We start from the raw sequence: 21,390 nt of genomic DNA on the forward strand, positions 1-21,390 counted from the left end.
GCTATGATTATACCCATTTTACAAATGAGAAAATGAGGCAGACCGCCGTGGAACACAGATTAGAACCAGGCAGCATTGCTCCAAAGTCTATGCCATACTTCACTTGACCTCTATACATTTCAACTTGTCTCTCCTTAGCGTCTAAGATAATTTTTGCCTAAGCACTTTGTGTGCAGTAGGCACTTTGCATATGTGATCTCTTCTAATCCTCGGGACAACACAAAGGTAGCGATACAGATAAGTCCAGATAAGAGAACCTAGCCCTAGTGATTTAAGCACCGTGGCAGAGATCCTTCTGATAGTAAGTGGGGGAGCCCCTGGCCACTGAGCCAGACGGAACTCTGTCCTTCGTCTGTTGCCTGGTTGTCTCCCGTCCTGACTGCTGTGGTCATTTTCACAGCTTGAGTCCATCCCTGGGACCTAACCACCATGACACCAGACACACCCCAGGCCCCACTCAAGGGGAGCGTATGACAACGTGCCACAATCTCAGAGTCTACCCTGTGAGGCCACATTCTCACTGCTTCAAAGGGCCCCTTAATAAAAATAGCTATAGCAATTATATTTGTCACTTATGAGATGCGTCCTCATGTGCCAGCCACTTTCTGTGGAGTATTCCTAACCATCATGACCACCCTACCAGGTAAATATTACTATTGCTGTTCTACAGATGAGGAGTCAGAGGTTGGAAGAGGTTAAATAACGTGCCCACCACCACACACTTACTCAGACGTGCTGATTCCAAATCTACACTTTTTCTACTAGACCTGGCTTCCTGTCTGTGAGCCAGATCCAGGACAAGCCTTGGAGAAAATATAGAGGGTAGAAGAGGACAGATTTCAGCTGACGTTGGTGGAACATTTCTCTTTCTTCTTTCCTTCCTTCCTCTTTTCAATTAAGAAAAACGACACAGTCAATAACAAAGCCAGCAGAGCCCTCGACTTGGCCTTCTGTCATCTTTAAAATCCAAGTTCCACCCATGCCCAATTATGACTGCTGACAATAAAATCCCAACCCAGTGTGAATCAGCCCAGAGAAAAAGCAAACGAGGGCAGGGCTGGGGCTTGGTGCTCAGAGTCGGCCCCAAAATTGTGAGTCAGAAAAGTCTCAGAATAACCTCAGGCCCAGTGAATCCCAGGCCGGGGCTTGCTAAGGTACAGCTGGTTTCACCCACTCCAGGGGGCTGTCCTGAGGAGAAAGAGCATTTCTCCTGGGCACCAAAGAGATGAACTGGGCAGGTCTTCGGAGCTGTGGTCATAGACGAAGCATTATCGGTGCCGCTGTGGCAGAAAACAGTCCCGCAGTCACGTAGGTGGAAGCGGCCCCGCTGAATTCTGCTCTTCACGGTACCCGGGGCCCTCCTTAAAGATGACTATAATGTGTCCAAATGGAGGCATGGCTGCTTCGTATTATTAAATAATAACCACCAGGTGAGCTAGTCCCGAAGAAAATGTCTACGATGACAGCACGCTATCCCATAACCAGGGACATGGGTTTGTAGACATGTAAGCATAACAGAAAAAAAGGTTTGTCACATGTTTTCCTTGGTCCAGGCCTTCCCCATCATCTCCGTGTCTGTCTCTGAATCTGAACTTTGTCTGCAAATGTGGGGGTCCGAGTGTGTCAGGATCTACAGACCGAGGCTCCTGTAGAGCTAAGTAATATGCATCTTCCTTCTTTCCAAAGACGGAAACTAGGTGGTGTTCTCCTTACCCAGAGTCCCCTAGAGAAAGGAGACGTTGCTGTGCATCCACCATGGAGAAAGCACGGCTTCCAGTGGACAGGTTTTGAGAACGTTAAATGAGAAATGACATGTGAAAGAGTTCTGGACGCTGTCTGGCTCCTAGTTACCTGTACCTGGCACCCCATCTCCTGGACTGACCTGTACATCTTTCTCTTCCCAAGTTCCTCTGAGAGTCGTTGTACCAGCTCTTCTTCTTAACATAGGACTCATTGATCGGAAATGCAGTGCAGGGTATTCTGTGCTCTAGAAACACAATAGGCAGTGCCATTGTTCTTTTATGCAATAAAAATGATTAAGCACGTTGTTTGTGTTAGGAACTGAACCCTGAGCTGGGGAATATATAAATGAATTGTGGGGGTCAATGTAGAGGGGGAAACAGACAAATAGGACTATTGTGACATCTATAAGGACCAAAAGAGAACGCTGAGCACGTCCTAGGAAGACTATCTCCATGGAATGCTCAGGAAATTCTTGATGGGTGTGCGTGTTGGGGAGTAAGATATGGTGGGAAGTGGGGGCTGTTGAGAGTCTGAACGTCAGGACTAGACCAGGAGAAGAGGGAAGGTGGGCATTGGCTCTGCCCGTGCCAGAACAGCATATGCCCGGCAGAGTGTGAAGTCACCATTAGTTCTGACCTGCAGGCCAGAGGGATTGTGGTGGGAGGAGTGGAGAGGGGAGGGGTGGGGAGACCAAAGCAGAAGCTGGACCGGTGCTCAGGTCAGATCAGAAAGCGTCTGGGGAACTAAGCTATGCAATGTGGGCTTTCACATGAAATGTGTAGTCTTTGAAGAAGTCCAAGCAGGAGGGTAACGCGATCAGATTTGCTTTTTTAAATTGCCGTGAAATTTTACGTCCACAGATTTCATGTGTTTTTATGGACTCATGACACTATTTAACCCCCACCCCCCCACACACACACACAGAAAAGAGAAAGTTATAGCTTCAAAAATTGAAATTGTCAAAGAAGTTCCTGCTGGATGGGATTTGGGTTGTGTTCATTGGGGGTGGCGTTGCGGGGTGGCGTTGCGTCACTTGCAGAGCCAAATCCAAGGTTCTCATAACATGGACCCGATTTTGAGATTTTTACCAAATCTGGAGACAATGATTTTCACTCTGACAAACAGGTTCTCTGAGAGGCTTCTCAGGTGTGATAGAGCACGAGGGCTGTAGCCCAGCCCTGAAATTTATTACAGAAGCAGTGTAGGACTATAAAGTTTTGCTGTGAAGGCACCCCACTGCTTGCCGTCTATTTCTGGCCCTAACCAAAGCTGTCAGCTTCTCACTTTCAAAAGCATTTAGTTCATTAAGTTAAAAAAATATTATGATTGTGAAAGGTCTATAGAAGGGCCCTGAAAATCTGATGACCTCATTTTTTGGTAGCGCCACAACATTTGTGAACATTTGTTTTTAATCACCGTCACTTCTTTTGATCAAATGTACTGTCAGGGTTTTCGAGTTTCAAGGGCAGTGTGTCCTACCAATCAGGACCCGTTTATCTGATGCTCTGTCTCTATAACCTAAATAGAGCACCGCACGCCGGCATAGAATAAAAATCCCACTACCCCCAGCAACAGGCAGGGTCTGGAGAGCAGACGTAGAAAGCGGATTAAAAGAAAAAGCCCGAGCTTTCTGTGTTGCAATCCTTCTTTGTCCTCATTCACCAGCGGGCTCTTCTAATATGACATTTGTCTTGGCAGATAAAGTGTCACATACTAAGCAGGTGATAAGTGGCATAACTCAATGGAAGCATTTGAGAAAGCAAGTCAGAGACAAATGACAAGCTGGAATGTGTAACTGTCAGCAGAGACAAACCCAGGTCCCAACACAAAAGTTATTTGGAAGGTTACTCTCTGCCTTGGCAACCCTGCTGAAGTGAGACAGGTCTGGGCTTACTTTTCAAATCGGGCTCCGTGTGTGTGTGTGTGTGTGTGTGTGTGTGTGTGTGTGTGTGTGATACAGCTGCTGTCTTTCTGTCACTGAATACTTAAAATAGAAAACCAGGAGGTAGTGTTGTACTTAAAATGAAAAGGGAGAGACGAAGACCTTGAGAGAAAAAAACAAAGAGAAGTAAAGCAGATTTCCAAGTCGTCCTGATATCTACTGCAAGAGACCAGCTAAAATTACCCCTGCTAAAGAGTGTCTTGTGTCACAAGCTTTGTCCCTAATATGTGCTGAGGCCAAAGCTTCCCCACGTGGAGTTCCAGTCACAGCTCAGCTGGGAATTACACACCTACTGGGGTCTGGAGGTCAAGATTTAAGTGCATTAACAGAGGGCCTCCTCAAGCTAATGTGACGGAGACCCATCAAATCCGAATTGAAGCCAGAGAGGGAAAAGAAAACAAAATTAAATCGTTCTTTCATAAACTTCAGTGAAGTTTCGCAAATTGAGACACAGATGTGAAATTTTAAAAACATTCTCTGATGCCTTAGATGTGGATGAATGGATTTCTACATTTAGGCAGTTTTGGAGAGAGAGAAGAGGAGGTGAAGGGCCGGCTTTTCGCCTGTATCTGTTTCCAAGTTTTCCCAAGTTCCAAAGGTCTTGGTTAAGAGCTATATTTAACTTTGAGAGCAGCTCCAGCAAGGCCCAGAACTATCTTCCTAGAAGTTGGTGACTAATCTGACTCCTCCTAAGTTGGGAGCTTCAGTTTTTGAGCTGGCTTTTAAGTTTGAGGAATTAACCAGGCAAAGATGCAATAAGAGGGTATTATCGGTACAGGTAAACAAATCAGTAGGGACAGGAAAGAAGAAACCAGAAGACATGCTTTGCCACGTGAAGCTAGACAGTCAGAAGGACTTGGCATCAATCTGGGTGTTTGGGGCAGGGCAGAGGGAGGTGTCAGAAGGGACTTACAGGTTTCAGCCCATGTGGTGACCTTTACTGACGACTAAACAGAAAAAGGAATGGATTTGGGAGGGAAGGTGATTGAGATGGGCGTCTGTTGATTTTGCCTTTCCAGCATCCATCCCAACTGCTTCTGTTCACAATACGTCAGTTTTCCTCTATGAGAGATTAATGTGTTTCCCAAGAGAAATTGGTTTTATGATCAAGTAAGTTTGAGAAAATGGGGTTAAACAAAGCTAAACAAGTTTGTAAGTGCAGTACTTCTCAGAGCCTTAATATGTGATGATACTATGCGCAGTGATTTTTTTCAAGAGAACAGGAATATAGAATATAAAGCATTTCCTGTATTCCCTTAAACAGACAACGCTTTTTATAACAAATAGCTCTAGAAACTAATGTTTCAAGGAAAGTACTTCAAAGATACTGGTTTAATAGGGGCCAAATGGACCCTTATGATGTGATGCGATGGAAAGGATATATCACCTAGGTAGTATTCTTGCAAAAAAATTAACCTGATTCTGCCAATGAGGGAGCAATCAGACAAATCCAGGTTGTGCAACAAACTACAAAACAGTTGATCTAGACTCTTCAAATAAGTCAATGTCATGAAAGACCCAACGGTAAAGGAAAAGAAAAAGACAAGGCAACCTCTCTAAATTAAAGGAGTCTAAAGAGACATTATTAATAAACACAATATATGAGCTTTGAGCAGATCCTGGAGGGGAAAAACAAGCATACAACTATAAAAATCATATTGGGACAACTGGTAAAGTTTGCATATGAACTGTATATTCGATAATAAAAAGTAGGGAAAAAAACAAGATTCTGACTCAATTATATTCTAATTAACCAGCTCTTTACTGAAGTACTTGGTATCTGGGTATTTATATATTGTAAGATCTGAAAAAAACACAAGAAAAATTACAAGTGATATGTTTGCTCCATTAAAAAGAAAGAAAGAAAAGTTGATTTAAGTTGTGCTGAAACTGTAGCTATTGGTAACAGTTGTGTGCAAATAAGGATTTCTGTCCTTTAATATTGCAAACTCCATATCATTTTGGAAAAAAAAAATTGTATTAGAGGTGAAAACAAAATAAAATAAAAAAGTCTTCCCAAGGAAACCTGAGTTTAGGCTTCACACGAGTTGTTGGAGTCCCTTTCCATTAAATAGTGCTTAGGCCTCAAAAAACATGGTGTTTCTCTCTAACTCCAGCTTCAGAAACCTACCATTATAAATAATTGGGGATAATTATCAGAGCAGCTGAATAAACTGGAAAAGGCTGGGCATAAAGAGAAAAGCAATTGGATGAAATGTGCAGTCCTTGAGCCAGTCCATAAATCTCTCTGGAATCAGAATAACAGTGCCCATCTTCTCCAAACTGCAACCTACGCTTAAACACCAAACCAAACCGAATCAAATCAAAATAAGGTTACCCCAAAAAGTGACTCTGGTTTTCTTTTGCAGTTATTGGAAGGGAATCTCCAGACCCTTTTACAACCCCCAAGTTAAATCCCCTTGACTCCCAACCAGGAAATACAGCAGTAACTTATTTTTGAGGCCAGGGCGGTCCTTCTGTCCTGAGGCTCTCTGATTCCCTTTTTTGCGTCAACCCAGCAGCCCCTAATTCTTCTACCATTGGAAATATAATCACCTTAGAAGCTTAATTTGATCCCCTGAGCAGCCTTTAAGCAAACCTATTACTGGAAGGGTCATTATGGAGAAAATCAAGGGTTTCAGAAATTAAATAAATTGTTCTATCACTCGTGGTACATCTGGCATGTATTAATTGAAGGCTGGTGAACTTGGCAGCAGGAGACTCGATGACTGCCACCTCTATTGGGGAGCTCAATACGGATAATGACAAGATGCACTTTTTGTTGGAAATTCTCTTCCAGTTGTGGCCTGGTCTGTGTTTTCTGGCATTTCTCTAACAGCATATTTTCTGCATAATGAGACCTACTCCTAGACTGTGTTTCTCTTTATGTCCGTAAAGGAGGAAGTTCAAGTGGGCCGAGCACTTGCACTGTGCCAGGTAACGTGCTAAGGGTTATGTGTTTGTCATCGCGTGACTACTGGATGGGAGGGATTGCTTTACAAACAGAATTTGAGCCACCAGCTGTGGCTGCTTCGAAAGCTCTGTTCTTTCTAAGATAAGATGAACTTAAGTCAGGGCAGTTAGGCACTCTGACACTCTACCAGCAAGGATGGAAACCAGCATAAGCTTTCTGGATGACTATTTGCAATGGGTATGCATCAAGGTCCTTAAAAGTAAATAATCAGAATGATCAATGCCATTCACCATGCATTTATTAGTAATCCAGCATATAACTCTAATCCATTCTTTGACATTGTTCTGAATTCTGCAGAAATTCTGCAGAATTTCTGAAACGTGTTATAGGGATAGATCCTGAACAAGGGATTGGTTGCTTAAATACCTCTTCACTGAACACCTACTCTGGAGATAGTCTGAGCTCTCACAGTTTTAAAGGGAGAAAGGGAGGGGAGGAGGTGAGAGAGCCCAAGTGAGGGAAGACCTAGTGGGTGTGCTATTCTAAACTGGATTTAGCGACTTTCCCTTAGTTTTCAACCCTTTGGGAGATAAGCTTTGCCAATCAGTAGCTATGTGATTTGGAGCAAGTTACTTAATCTCTTTAAGCCTGAGTTTCTTTCAGAAGGGGCATAATAGCACCAGCCCAGGGGTGTAAAAAATAAATGAGATAATGCAAATGAAAGAGGCAGAGTGTGGGACTTACGGCCTGAGGCACATGCTGTGGTTTGGAATCAACTCCTGGGACAGAGACTGTTTCAGAATCGATCAACCTGACCTATACTGACTGTACCGTAGCCACCAGCCATACGTGGCGTTTGAGCGTTTGAAATACGGCCAATCTGAATTGAGATGTGCTGCAAATGTCAAATACTCACTGGGTTATATTGAAGACTTAGTATGAGAAAAATGATGTAAGATACCTCATTACTAAATTTGATATAGATTACATGTTAAAATGGTAATATTTGGGATATAGTTGTTTTAAAAAATCCTTAAAATTAATTTTACCTTTTTTTTTTCCTTTTAAATGTGGCTACTAGAACATTTTAGATCACGTGTATGACTCACCACGTATTTCTATTGGACAACATTGGGCTTGACATTGAGGAAGGAAGGTTCCCTCTGCCACCCGAGAAGAGAAAACTTAGGTCTGGACGGCAAAATCTCCTTCCTGGATCCATTAGCGATTCCTCTGTCCCCTGCCTCTCATCCTCATCCCCCACTTAAATCCAGCCTAAGCCCATGGTGCTAGGGTGATCTAAGATGAACATCTGTCCTCAATAGTTCGCTTAAATGTTTTGAGGGTTCCTCTCGGCCTTTCAGAACAGTGTGCTCCTTAGTCAGGCATGGCAACCGGGCTTCGGCTGACTTCCTTCAGTTTCACCCGCTCCGTCTGCCCCCTCCAGTTTCTCGTGTGTGTTGTCTTTCCGATATACCTCCACGTCTTGGTATGCTCTTCCTTTTTCTGGAAGGTCCTCTGCTCCCTGTGAACACATACCCAAGCCTCCTGCACTGCCCCAATGAGAGAAAATTTCTAAACCCCAAATTGCTTTCTGCTGAAATGGGGCACACTGGATAGAGACGTTTGGTGTGCTTTGGAAGAACAAATTTCTAGTATCAGGGACACTCAGTTTGAGGGCATCTCATAGTCGCTCTTCCTGTACAAATTCTTTCATGCCAAACTTTTATTGGTTCCCGACTGTTCCTACAGGCACTATTATAGGTACAGAGAGATAAAATCTGTAAACAAAGCAGACTTCAGGTAGCTTATGTTGTAATCGGGGAGACAGTCAATAAACACATGAAATAAATAGGATACTTTCAGACTGGGATAAATGCTATGAAAAAAACTGAGTAATATGAATGGGAGGGACTAGGTAAGAGTGGGTTATTTTAGATAGGCTGGCCAAGGATATTTTCTCTGCTAAGGGACATTAGAGCTGATACTTGAATGATGAGAAAGTGCCAGCCATGCAGATAGGACTTCCCAAAGAAGATAAGGGCTCAGCTGTCTGTGGAATTTAGACGAGACCCTTGCTACTCAAAGTGGGGTCCCAGACCAGCAGTGTCAGTATCGCCAGGGAGCTTGTCAGAAATGCAGACTCCCAGATTCCACCTTGGAGCCGAGTCAAAATCCATATTTAACTCAATCTCCCAGGTGACTTGTAGTCGCAGTGAACTTGGAAAAGTGCACCCCGTTGGAAAGGTGTAAATTCTGCTGAGCAGGAAGCAGGCAATGGTGTTATCAGCAGTCACTAGAAAGATGACAAGGTAACATTTCCTGCTGCCTCTGTAACAGACCAGGTCTTAATACTTAAGACACCATCTTAGTATCACAAGTTAGGGTCCGAGCAGTTTTCTAGGTTAGCTCCTTTGCTTTACAGGAGACTGAGGTTCTCTGAGGAGGAGTCATCTATGGCTGCTTTGTGGCAGAGTCAAGGATCTAGGAGTCTAGGGGTCTCCTCTGTCTGTGTCACCTTGTAAATATTGACAAAGACATCAGAGTGAGGGTGAAGGAGGGTAAGCAGCACGATTGCACAAGATCATTTCACAAGAAGCCCTGGAAATGTTTGGCCTTGTTTTTTCACTCTGTGAGAGTGAACTAAGAAAATACGTGTGGGAACCAAGTCCACTTAGGGAAGCAAATTTCAGTTCAGGGCTAGAAGCATTTCTGAGATTTCGAGCCACGGAACAATGGCAGGGCCTGTTACAAGCACTGAGTTTTCTCATGGTATTCAGTCACTGGTAGTGAGCTTGCCTGGCTCAGGGTTTCCCAAAGGGCAGTCATTTTCGTCTTCGCATTTTTTTTTCTATATCCTATACCAGTAGTTTTAAAAATTGACATAAAAATACATGTGTAAAATGTGTAAAGTGGACTAATCTTAGGTGTACAGCTGGATGAATTTCCACATGTGTCTACAGCTGTTATCCACCACCCAGATCAAAATACAGACCACTTCCAACACCCCTCCTGTTGCCTCTGGGCCAATAACCCTTCCCCCCAGGCCCCCCCCCCCCCCCCCCCCCGTAGGTAACCAGTATACTTACTTCAGTCATTATCAATTTGCGCGTTCTTGAACTCCACGTAAAGTGTCTCCATTTTCTACTTACTATTTCCTTTAGGGAGACTCATTTTTTGCAACTTTCTATTTGATCTAAGAAATAACGTCAATGAAATAAAGGTTTGACGTGATAGACGTTTCCCCCTGCCCCTCCCCCATATGCATTAAAATAAACACACAGCCATCAAAATGAAGTTTCTTCCTGTACCAAGAGACATTTTGTTTCTCTCAAATGCCACCAGATGATTTCTGAGGTCCTTTGAAACTCGAAGACTGTATGATTTTGAGGTGACTGAGTAGCCAAAAGTACCTGGAATGCATTGTCACAATCCTGATGCCTCCTCAGATCCATCCATCCATCCATCCATCCATCCAAGAAACACATTGAATACCTAGCAATGACTCCTGGACACTAGACACAGAGAAGTCTAAATCCCACTTTCCGAGTTTAAGTGGAGGGAAATTGAAAAATAAACCATTTCAGTATGTGCGGAAAGTGCTCCAGTTCAGGTAAGCACCAGCACACAGGGGAAGGGCGGTTTCCGGAGTCAGGGCGGAGAGGAGAGAGGGTGGGTGGGCATTTCCCAGGGCAACCTTTCCACCCGACTAGGATGTCACTGCCGCGGTCCAGCCCCGGCGTTCAACCTCAGCCTTCCTTAGCAACCTGAGCGCACCGCCCAGGTGCCTTCCTATTGGTCTCACGGAGCTTGACGGGCAGCTCTTCCGTGTAATCCCAGCTCGCAACTCTTGGCTCCACGCTTATTCTCGGCAGGGCTCGTAGGCGTTACCACAGGCTGGTCCGCCCGCCCCGAGCGGCTTGGGGCGCATGCGCGGTCGGTCGGGCGCTGTGTTCAGGGCCAGCGCGGAGCTGGAGCAGCCGCGGAAAAGCTCCTGGGCTCCGCTGGGACCGCCGTGCCTGCTTCTCGCCTCGGCCGCCGCAGCCTCAAACCGTCGCCGCCGCCGGGGGAGCGGCCGCCTATTGTCTTTCTCCGCGACGAAGCTGCGGAGCTGCTTGGACTCGGCCCGCGGGGGAGCCCCGGGCGCCACACGGTGAGAGCGCAACTTAGTTGGCGGAGTTGGGGGAAGTTTTGTGATTTGAGGAGGGGTCCAGCGAGGAGCGCGGGCCCCTCCCCTACGGCCGCTCCTCCGAGAGGGGGCTGGGGTCCGGGGCCGCCAGGGCGGGGAGGGACGCGCGGGCAGGCGGGGATGAATGGGCGGCCTCCGAGCGTCCCCGGCTCTGCAGCCCCCTCCTCCCTCCGCGCCCCGCTCTCCCGCATTGTCTGCTCCGGGGCTGTGCCGGGCCCGCAGCCCCACTTCGAGGGCGCCTCAGTTCCCGGGCTGGGGGGCGCGGCCGCCCGGCAACGCCGCGGATGCCCCCTCATGTGCCCCCTCACCCCGCGGGGCCTGGACCCCCAGACTCGGGGCTTCCCCGGGTCGGCTCCTCCGGGGTCGGGGAGCTTCGGCTGCTCAATGGATCCCTCGCATCCGACCGAGTCCGCGAACTAGTGCTGGAGACGCGAGGGAGCAGCTCTCCGGGGCGGACGCGGGCGGTAAACACGCCGGGCATCGCTCGCCTTTGGGGGGCGCTTTTGGCGCCTGCCAGGGACCCGCGCGGGTCGGAGGCGTGCAGCCAAGAGGGGACCGGCTCTGGGACCGTGCAACGGGCTCAACTCGATACCGTGTTCAAATGCAGCCATACTTTGAGACCAAATCTTCTTTTTTTTTTTTAAATATGGCTTACTGACACTTTTTTTTTTTTTTTTTTTTGCAAAGTCAAGCAGTATGTGAAAAGTTTTAACACACTATCGGGAAAACCCTCAAAATATTTTTTATCAAGAAAGAAGGATAGACGGGTGTATTTGGTGTTTGGAAATAGTTGTTAAAGCAAAATGATTTCATCCCATTTAAGTTTCTAGATCTTACTGTGAACTTAGAATTCACAGTGAAAGTTGGATTGTATTCTGGTGTTGTTCATTCTTAGCTTTTACACTCAGTGAAGTTATTTTGAGAGTTTATTGCCTCAGGCATACAGAGCTAAAGGAAAAAGCGATGTGCCCTTCTTTTTCTTATTCGGCAACCCTTCTTTTTATTTTCAGAAGAAGCAGATTATTCTGTTTTTCTAAGACATTGGATTGCCCAGATCAGGACAAATACAGCAGTTTTTGAAAGATCATTTTTTTGCAAGTTTGTAAAGGAGTTAGGATCAGCTGAGATCAATCACTGTTAACAGTTCTTGCCGTTAGTCCTTGGTGGTATCTTGGGGGCTTGCAGACTGCGTTAAGGGCGAGCCTTGTTGACAAGTTTTGATTGCGCGATTCTACTAAATTTGGTTCATTTAGCTTACCATGTGAGAGTAATTCTGTTTAAACCCTCCAGGTGGAACTGGCTTCAATGTCAGTCAAATTCAAGTGGAACAAAATGACCAGGATGTGTTAATATCAGTTGTTATATCCTTTTGACATCTGCTAAATTAAAAAGAAAAATTCGAGAAACAGTGTGTGTGGCAGTTGGTTTTGATTGGTTTCTTATGCTAAGTGAGTAATGTAGGGAAGTGTTCCTGGGTTTTTCTGGTTTGGTTGGCCTCTTGAAAACTTCACTTTCTTGCCTGGCGAAGCTAAAGAAAAAGAAAATTGCCCTGATGGCGGAAGCTTTGTACTTTTTTTTTCCAGTTTATGAATATATGTATTTTGAAAAGTGTAATGCTTACATCATATATATCAACAAATAAGCATTGTGCATTTTAAACTACAACAACAAGATCACTTTCAGGAGTCGAAATTCTTGTTCTTACAGCTTTCCTTTCTGTTGTGTGTGCCTGCGTGGGGGGATTGTCGGGCCAGAGGTTGACAGGTTGGAAGGGTTGTCAGGGAGGGACGAAATGTAAACAAATACTGTTACAACATAATGGGACAAGTAGGCCAGTTGCTTTCCTTCTCTGAGCTGGGATGGCATGTTACACATACTTTTGTTTTAGCATTTCTCACACTTCATTTATTTGCCTGACGAATGCTAACTAGATAATGGTCATATGAGTGGACTCCTCTAGTATGTCTCCTTGAGGCTTGTGATGGGCCTTCTTTCTTTCTTTCTTTTTTTTTTTAAATTTAATATTATCAGTTTCAGGTGTACAAAATAGCCTTATTATTTGGCTTGTGATGGGCCTTCTTTCTTTCTTTCTTTTTTTTTTTTAATTTAATATTATCAGTTTCAGGTGTACAAAATAGCCTTATTATTTAACTTAGTACCCTCTTTGCCGGGAAGGAGTCTTAATGCAATGCAGGTGTTGAGTATGCGTTTGAATTGGGTGAAGAGCTTTGTACTAGTGAGTGGTAGTGCATATAGAACTACTAACTGGGAACTTGTCCAAAATGACAGTTCACTTGCAGATCTGTGATGAAATTTAGTTTACTTCAAAAGGATTTCTAACCTTTCTTTTGAACCTTTAATTACGTCTTGAAAAGATGCATGTGGATTTCAAAAAGTGGTTCTGATTTAGAAACGGTCTCCCTTTTTTGGTGAAATGCTTAAAACTGCAGGACAGATCCATTCACACTCTGTCTTTTTCTCTATTGTGAAATGGGGCGGTAGCCCAGTTTAGAAAAACAGACGTTCTTTAGAGTTAGGTAGATTTGAATTCAAATCCCCACACTTCCATTGACTAGTGTAGCCTGGAGCAGTTCACTTAATTTCTCAGAGCTTGGGTTTCCTACAATTGAAGGTGTAGTAACATATTTTGCAGGGTTCTTAGGTTAAATGAAACTATGTGTGCCTAAACACTTAAGTAGGTGCCCATTACCTGGTAGCTGTTATTATCCTGGTAGGATAATAATTTTGATAATATTTTTATGACTTAAAAAGGCATTTTTTAAAAGTCTGATGCTTGTGAGTATAGTGGTTTAGCTATTTCTTTCACAAATAAGGAATCCTCCTGAGAATTGGGTCTTACTCAAATGCAATTTCTTCAAGTTACTAGTCGAACTAAGTGTTAATAAAAATTACTTTTATGTTGAACAGTTGTTAGTTTTTGAGTGGGCTTTGTAGAGTGGCTTGGTTGGGTAGAATTCTGTGCATTTGTAGTGTTTAGGAAATGGTAAGAGACGGATTATTTTCAACATTAGTGATGGGATCTCTGAGTTATGTAGTCAGTTTCAGCTTTTCTTATTTTATCTTAGTCTTGAAAAATAATAGATATGGATTATGACTACATTTCTCAAACTTGCTTAAGATAGAACCGGACTGGGAGTTAATATCAGGTTAGTACAATTCAGAGACAAGAGTAAATCACTCATTTTCCCTTCAAGATAATGTTTTTTGACATTGCTATTGTTCACCGAAAGAAACAGTGATTTAAATCAGTTTTACCAGCTCCAGTTTAGAGTACTCACGATACCAAATGGGATAGATACTTTCTAGAAATATTAACCTGTAAGCGACATTTCTGCATATTAAGTCTCATCCTTCCATTAGTTTTCTCATAAAATAAGGATTTTAACCATGAAGGAATGTAGTAAACTTTTAAAAATTATATTTGCTCAGACTCATAGATTAAGGAATATAGCATCGTTGGCAAAGCTAGATAAATAACCTTGGACTTTTGATAACCCGCTCTTTTAAAGTTAGCATGTAAGTTCACTTGAGTAGAATTGGTTATTCCTGATGGGGACAAGTGTCCATTCGGAAGAAGTGTTCCTGAGTCACTCACTGTCAGGCTGTCTTACTGTAAATAGGGAGATAAGGAAGCTGTTATTGGAAGGAAGTTTGTTTTGTTCACATGTCCTCTCATTTATGGTTTGGTGATCCACCTGTGGGTTGATTGGTTAATTAGAAGATGATGGGGAAGGTGGGTATCAGTGTGTTTGTGGGATGTGGTTGTGAAGGGCATGAAGGAAAAGGTGTGAGGGATTTATGGTATATTTCACTCTGTAGGCTCTTCTATTAGAAATTCGTCCTTTTCAATTTCCACTTCTGATCCTATCAGAAGCCCCTGTGGGGACAGTGGGGAGCGGGACCAGAGACCCCGCAGGCTGCCCCGCACGACAAATGGCGCAGCCAGCAGAGTCTCCCGCACGACACCCCTATCTGGCCATAGCCTCTACCACCCCAAATGGCTAGATATGCCTGACTGGGGAGGAATTAAGAAAATATGTAATTTATTTGTCTTTTAGACAATGATGTTAATTTAGGGAAGAGCAGCTACAGGTCGTTGTACAGAATTTCACAGAAGCCGAGATGGTTCTCGGATGGTGATCTCTGCTGAAGCAGTTGATACGGAGCCATACCTCTGACTCCACACCCAGACTCTGCCATTTATTGGCTGTGTGTTCTTGAACAAGTCACTTCCTCTGCCTCAGACTGATATCTTTATTTATAAAATAAAAACAAATTTGATATCCTATCTGCTACATAGTAAGTCACAAACATATGAGATAAAGCACTGTACAGATATGATGTCATTTTGTAATTTTGTTGGTTTGGAATAAATTCAGATTCTAGTCTAAAAGGGGAAAACAACTGACTTTATTGGTTTTTCTTTATACAAAGTAATTAAAATATACCATTTCTACTGCCATGCTTCTTTCTTGGGAAAATTGATACTTTTTACTTTTGGCTCCTCTCAGATTTTCTTTTACAATATATTTGTCATGAAATGTTTTTCTAAACCAAAGAAATTTAGATCCAAATTACTGTGAAATCACAGGAACTGACATTTGATGCCAGTGCCTGAAGTCAGGTGAAGAAACCACAATACACAGTGAGCAGAATGTCCGAATATTTCAGAAGAGGGCAAAAGAAGACAGTGTAGTTTTCTGATCTTTACTGATTCATTTTCTTAAATTACAATTTTTTACAAATTGGTTTACTCCAATCGGGCGTGTGCCTCTTAGGTGCCAGATGTTACACTATGTGTCTTACCTACCTTTCTTATTTAATTTTTAAAACAACCCCATGAGGTAAGCATTATTAACCAGTTTTAGGATGACGGAACAGCCCCAAAGGTGATTTGATGGTGCTCATAAAACCGTTAAATTATGGTGCTAAAATTTGAACTCAGATTCTACTCACCTGAGAGGCCATGCTTTTCACATCATTGGTACTGTCAGCTTGAAAGAGTACATTTTAAAATAAATCAAATTTATGGAGATATTATTTGTATACCCATTTATAAGTATATAGAGTTTGATGGGTTTTGTCAAATGTATCCATGCATGTAACTGAACAGCACAGTGATGATACAGAGCATTTCCATTGTTCCAGAAAGTTCCCTGGTGCCACTCTTCAAACCGTTTGTCCCATCAGCCCTCACCCCATTGCCTATCTCACTGAAGGCAAACACTGTGCTTTCTGTCACTGCAGTTTTGTCTACATTAGGGGTCCTTAAACTATGGCCTGCAGGCCAAATCTGGCCTACCACCTGTTTTTTTTTTTTAAAGATTTTATTGGGGGAGGGGAACAGGACTTTATTGGGGAACAGTGTGTACTTCCAGGCCTTTTTTTCCAAGTCAAGTTGTTGTTCTTTCAATCTTAGTTGTGGAGGGCGCCATTCAGCTTCAAGTTGTTGTCCTTTCAGTCTTAGTTGTGGAGGGCGCAGCTCAGCTCCAGGTCCAGTTGCCGTTTTCTAGTTGCAGGGGTACAGCCCACCATCCCTTGCGGGAGTCGAGGAATCGAACTAGCAACCTTGTGGTTGAGAGCCCACTGGGCCATGTGGGAATCGAACTGGCAGCCTTCGGAGTTAGGAGCATGGAGCTCTAACCGCCTGAGCCACTGCGCCGAAATAAAGTTTTATTGGGACATAGCAGTGCTCATTTGTTTTCATATTGTCTGTGGCTGCTTTGGTGCTGCAGTGACAGTAGTTACAAAAGACTGTGTGGTCCACAGGCTGAAAATACTGTCTGACCTTTTATAGTATAAGTTTGCTGATTCTCATTCTACATAACCAAATGCAACAATCACATCTAAGGAAATTAAGAATTCTATAATATTCAGTGCACATTCAACTTGCCCTGTTTTTCCTCCAATTGTATTTTTATAGTTGAATTAAAATTTTTTTAACCAGGCTACTGAGTGCGTGCACTGTTACTTTTTTAATCTCTTTTTGATCTCTCTTTCATGTTTTCTGGTGCTGTTGTAAATGACCCTCTTAAAATTTCAATTTCCAGTTGTTCATTGCTGATATATAGCAGTAGGATTGAATTTTGTATGCCGACCTTTTACAACGTTGCTAACCTCCTTTTAGTTCTAGAAGACTTTTGTAGGTTCTTTGGGATTTTCTGCATAGACAATAATCTCATGGGCAAATCCAGGCAGTTTGATTTCTTCCTTTGCAGTCTGAATGCTTTTTATTTCTTTTTCTTGCTGTATTGAACTGGCTAGGACCCCTAATACAATGTCGAACAGGAGTTTTGAGAATGGACGTCCTTTCCTGATATTAGGGGGAAAACATTCAGTGTCTCACCATTAATATGATATTTATAGTTTGCTTGTTTTTGTACATGTCCTTTATTACTTTGAGGAAGTTCTGTTCTATTTCTAGTTTGTTGAGAGTTTTTATCATGAATGGATATTGAATGTTGCCAAGGGCTTTTTCTGCATATCAAAATGATGGTATGTTTTTTTTCTTCTTTACTCTGTGGATATGGTGAATGACACTGATTTTTGAATGCTGAACTAGCCTTGCATTCTTCTGATACTCCTTAGTTGGCCATGATGTATTCTTTATATAATTGTTGGATTCAGTTTGCTACTGAATCTTTTTTAGTTCTCCATTTGTCTCCTACTTAAATTCATTTAAAAAAATTCTTTAATAAATTCTATAATATTCATAATAGTTGTTAAAGTACTTGTCTGTTAGCCTCATCAGTTCTATTTTTTTCTAATTTATTTTATTTTATTGGGGAATATTGGGGAACAGTGTGTTTCTCCAGGGCCCATCAGCTCCAAGTTGTTCTCCTTCAGTCTACTTGTGGAGGGCCCATTCAGCTCCAAGTGCAGTTGACATTTTCAGTCTTTAGTTGCAGGGAGCACAGCCCACCATCCCAATGCGGGAATTGAACCGGCAACCTTGTTGAGAGCTCGCGCTCTAACCAACTGAGCCATCTGGCCGCTTCTCCCCCCCACCCCCATCATTTCTGTTTTTATGGGTGATTTTTCTTTCATGATGGGTTACATTTTCTTCCTTCTTTGCATGTCTAGTAATTTCTTGTTGGATTCTGGAAATGGTGAATTTTAAGCTGATTGCTGGATTTTATTGTCTTCTTTTAAAGTAGGGTTTTTCAACCTTGGTCTTACTGACATTTGGGGCCAGATAATTCTCTGTTGGGGGAGCTGTCCTGAGCACAGTAAGAGGTTTAGCACATGCCTGCCTCTGTCTGCTAGATGCCAGTAGTAGCACCCCCAGTTGTGACAACCAAAAATGTCTCTACATGCTAGCTGTCCTCTGGAGGACAAAAGCATCCCTAATATGGGAACCATTGCTTTACAGAGTATTGGACTTTGTTTGGGCAGATTATTTGCTTGATACTTCTGAGGCTTGTTTTTAAACTTTTGGGGCTTGGTCTAGAGTCGCTTATAGTCTAACGCTTGCTTTACCCATTACTAAGTCTCCATAGTTTCCACTAGGTGTTCGATGTTCTCTGCTCTGACTGCTCGGAATAGGAATGTCTGCCGCCCTGTGTGAGCGCTGGGATCCCTTAGCTCACAGTTCTTGGGTCGTTCTTTGCCTGCCCTCCCGGAGTCCCGCAGTGTAGTGTACACGTGTGGCTTACTGTTCCATATCAGACTCAGAGAGGCGTCTGTGCTGACTTCCGGAGATCCTTCAGGCTCCCCCCTCCTTTCTGGTGCCCTGCAGTGTTTAGATTCCTCAGCTTCTCAAACTGCTGTGTCTGACGGCTCCACCCGACTGGACTGCCCTGCGCTGCTTGGGCTCCATTATGCGTCCCTAGGCCGAGAAAGCTGGTACAATTGTGGGGTTCAGCTCATCTGTTCCCTTCTGTTAGGGCGTCCTGTGCTGCCTCTTGTCCAGAGTCTAAAAGATGTTGCCTCATATAGTTCATCCATTTTTCTAGTTGTTGGAGGGGGCGTGGCAGGATAAATCTGGGTCCAGTTACTCCATCATGTTTGGAAAATGAAGTCCCTTGGATGAGTATAATTGGTGGTATTGAAAGTCTCATGACAGGATTCTTTCAATCTTTGGGGACATACATGTCAAAGAAACATTTGTTAAGGGTCTGCTGTCTAGCTCAGCCCTTATTCTGTGCTGATTACAAAAGAGTAAGTATCTTCCTGTTGAAGAGGTACATACGTAATATTTATTAAAGGTGTGAAATGCTCTAGCGATGAACAGAAAGATCGCTGTGGTCTGATATTTTCATGGACAGTAGAAATGCTTTTTTTTTCTTTTAGTTTTGTTTTCTAACATGTATGTATAATTCAGTTTTATGGTACAAAATGTAGTGACTCAGTGGCTAGAGTGCTGCCTCTTTCAGATACATTTGGTGACATTTTGCTGTGTGGCTTTGAGTAAGTTATTTGCCTCTGAAACTCAGTTTTCCTCTTGTAAAGTGGGCACATGACATTTGTTGATATGGAGGGGTGTTTGTTAATTTATTCAACACATATTGGGTGCCCTCTGTTCTAGATGATGGGAATTCAGTGACAAATGAAAGGTAGTTGCTGCTGTCAAGGAGTTGACATTCTAGTGAGGGAAGCAGAAAAGAAACAAGTGAACAGACAAGTTCAGTGATGTTGGTGGTGGTGATTCTAGGAAGAATCGGAAGAGTGTTAGCAGACATGGAGGAGGCTGGACAAGGCCTTTCTGAGGAGAGAGGTGTGAGCAGAAACCTGAAGGAAGCGAAGGAGACAAGCCCCCTGAAGATCCCAGAATGTTCCGAGCAAAAGCGAAAGGAACAAGTGCAAAGAGCTTCGGGAGGGAGCGTGAACGGGGAGGCGAGAGTGGCTGGGATGGGGTGAGGAAGGAGAACTACAGGGCGTAACGCAGTGCGTGTAGGCAGAAGCCAGATCCCATAGGCTGATGTGCTGACAAGGAATGGCAAGGGCTGATGTCGTTTCCAAGGGAGCGGGAATGGACGGGGGAGACCAGGGAAGGGTTCTGCTGTGGCCGTAGGTCTGTACAGAAAATGCTGGCTTGGCTTAGGGTGGTAGCAGGGGAGTGGGGAGGGCTTGGACCGGACGCGCACGTGGAAGGTAGAACTGACGATCACTTACGGAGTGGAAAATGGTGCTGAAGGACAGAAAGGAATCACGGATGAGTCCTAGGTGGGAAAGATGCAGAGGAAGAAATTGTGATTTCTCTTGTGGACATGCTGGGTTTGATCTCTGAGATTTTTAGGTTGTAGAGCTTAGTATTTGGGTGTGGAAATCGGGAGTTCAGGGATGAAGTCTGGACTGGGTATACGATTTAGAGAATTGTAGATAGGGAAGGGAGATGGGGGGGGTTACTGTGAGAATTAGGGGTACGTAAAGCTCCTGGCACTGGAGGGGCACATGGCCTGGAAGCTGGTAGTAACGACAGTGGCATGCAACAAGCAGGTAGTGTACCTGGGCAGGGGTACGTCTGAATGAAGGAAGATGGTCGTGGCTTAAAACAGTGCCTTGTACGTCATGTCAGAGTCAGGACTCCACGCGTGCTGCAAACTTCTCTCCTTTGATCATGACAGAGATACTAGTGAAATCTGTTGTACGTTTCCAGTCTTTAAGGATGTCGTGATTTTTAATATGATGCAGGGGTGTCACACGCATGTACATCGCACACTTAGTATACCGGATAGTCGGGAAGGAGCCTCCTGCAAAGTGTTAACGTCAGGTACGTTTGAGGAGTGAGATGGTAGGGAGGGTAGTTTTGATCTTCTAAATATTCTCAGTGTGTGTGTGTGTGTGTGTGTGTGCGTGTGTGTGTGTGTGTAGTGTATATATATATAATGTGTGTATATATATGTATACATATAAACTTTATTTTTAATTAAGGGAGTTAGTATTTTTGGAGAGTCTGCTTAGTTGGTAAGCTCCTGGCTGATGCATTTCCTTGGTGTGTGATCGCTCACACTACTTTCTATAGCTGAGTCTTTGGCTGTGGTCTGTTTGGAAAATTTTCCCCTTGATCTCGGGGGGCGGAACTCAGGCAAGAGAGTACCGGTGGTTTGGATTTGAGTCCATGACAGCTCCTGGGACAATTGTCAGCACGTGTGCTCCCCACCAGGCTCGATGTGGCACCGTTTTGTTCAAAGGGGACGACATCATGTCGCATTTGCATTGTGGCGGGCAGATCACTTCACATAGATTGAATTGAGCACAATTTTGTTTTTCTAATTCTGAATTATACTGTCAGCGTTAACTTAGATTTTGAAGTCTTTCTTTTCCCAGGTGCGGACAGTGCTAAAGGTGGTAGGTGTGACAGCAGCTGTTTGCACATTTAACATTTTCTATGACTCATGAATCACTTCTAAAAGCACAGTCAGTATAATTTGAAATGGTGTCTGTAAATGAATCCATCTACCTGGTCTTGCCGGTTGATGTCTGCCCTGTCTACAGTAGACGTATTTCTGGAGCGGGGCAAGGGAAGTCCATTGTGATACTGCATGAAAATAATTTCTGTTACCTTTCATAAGCTGGGAGAAAATGTCTTTTTTGTTGTTGTTTTTTTGGCCACAGAGTGGCTGGGCTCAGAATACAGAG

The 21,390-nt window shown here is 43.7% G+C and overlaps 1 protein-coding gene across 11 annotated transcripts in view; it reads left to right on the forward strand.

The window, feature by feature from the left end:
• The first annotated feature begins 10,517 nt into the window (after nt 1-10,517).
• Nucleotides 10,518-21,390, forward strand: part of AKAP13 (A-kinase anchoring protein 13) — a 253,883-nt gene continuing 243,010 nt past the window's right edge. For 10 of the 11 annotated variants that reach the window (XM_074317391.2, XM_074317390.2, XM_074317392.2 and 7 more), the window contains exon 1: nt 10,519-10,752. The gene's annotated coding sequence lies outside the window, so the exon portion shown is untranslated. Of the gene's footprint in view, nt 10,753-21,390 lie in introns of all 11 variants that reach the window. The other variant, XM_074317388.2, reaches the window with a different exon arrangement.

The sequence above is a fragment of the Rhinolophus sinicus genome, chromosome 13, assembly GCF_057876585.1.
Source record: "Rhinolophus sinicus isolate RSI-liver-muscle chromosome 13, RSI-T2T, whole genome shotgun sequence".
Classification (NCBI taxonomy): Eukaryota; Metazoa; Chordata; class Mammalia; order Chiroptera; family Rhinolophidae; genus Rhinolophus; species Rhinolophus sinicus.